This window comes from Mus caroli, chromosome 2, assembly GCF_900094665.2.
Source record: "Mus caroli chromosome 2, CAROLI_EIJ_v1.1, whole genome shotgun sequence".
Taxonomy (NCBI): Eukaryota; Metazoa; Chordata; class Mammalia; order Rodentia; family Muridae; genus Mus; species Mus caroli.
The window spans coordinates 164,301,492-164,302,609 of record NC_034571.1 but is presented as its reverse complement, the minus strand read 5'-3'; the positions used below and the strand labels follow the sequence as shown (position 1 = coordinate 164,302,609).

The 1,118-nt window shown below is 49.6% G+C and overlaps 2 protein-coding genes across 6 annotated transcripts in view; one reads left to right on the top strand and one right to left on the bottom strand.

Moving 5' to 3' along the window:
* Fam210b (family with sequence similarity 210 member B) overlaps nucleotides 1-1,118 on the bottom strand; it is a 14,732-nt gene that overhangs the window by 2,150 nt on the left and 11,464 nt on the right. The window lies entirely within an intron of this gene.
* The window catches only part of Aurka (aurora kinase A), a 14,606-nt gene that overhangs the window by 12,254 nt on the left and 1,234 nt on the right, over nucleotides 1-1,118 (top strand). The gene's annotated exons all lie outside the window — the stretch shown is intronic.

Here is a 1,118-nt window from a genome sequence, read left to right as displayed (position 1 = left end):
CACAGCTCCATTCTAGAGCCTTGGACACAGCTCCACTTTAGAGCCCTGGGCACAGCTCCACTCTAGAGCCCTGGACACAGCTCCATCCTAGAGCCTTGGACACAGCTCCATCCTAGAGCCCTGGACCTAGCTCCATTCTAGAGACCTGGACATTGGTGATAGGGGACATTTAAAGTCAGTTGTGACATCACAATGTGATGTCTCAGTGTGCATCCCCTAAGATAGGGGACTGCTCTGCACTGTCACCACCATTGTGACCGCCAAGGTTAGCATAATTCTTAGTAACTAATGTTTAGTCTACACTCTGATTCAAAGCCGACCCGGGCTACAGCATGCGACTATTTTTGGGAGGTAGGAAAGGAAAGCCCTAGAAAGGGAGAGTCGACAAATGAAGGCGGCAGCAGTGTCCTGGTTCTGCAGTCCTGCTTGGCTGTTTGGTTTAGGGGTCTAAAGATTTTATTTTTATTTTACAACGTATGGGTATTTTGCCCGCATGCCTGTCTGTGCACATGGATGCTTAGTGTCCAAGGAGGCCAGAAAAAGAATGTCAGCTGTGGGCTTGAGTTACAGATGGTTGTGAGCCACCATGGGGTGCTGAGAACTGAATCCAGGGCCTCTGCTAAAGCCTCCCATGCTCTCCAAGCTGAGCCATCCCTCCAGTGTCTTGCTATGCAGCCCAGACTCCACTCCAAGCAGGCATTCTCTGGCCCCAACCCTCTGGCTGCTGCTGGGATCACAGACGTGAGCCACCACACCCGACTAAGATCTGTTTTTAAGACCGTCTTACCAGACTGTCCTGGAACTCAATATCCTTCCCTCCCCACCTCTCAGGTGCCGGGATTAAAAGATACACCAGCACACAGGGCTTGGTTATGTTTCCCTCTTACAGGTGTGTGTGCTTGCTTATAGCTGCTTTTACTTAAAGTACCGACTTTAAAGCCGCTATAAGATTTCATGAACAGAGCCAGGCGGTGGTGGCGCACGCCTTTAATTCCAGCACTCAGGAGGCAGAGGCAGGCCTGGTCTACAAAGTGAGTTCCAGGACAGCCAGGGCTATACAGAGAAACCCTGTCTCAAAAAACCTAAAAAAAAAAAAAAAAAAAAAGATTTCATGAACA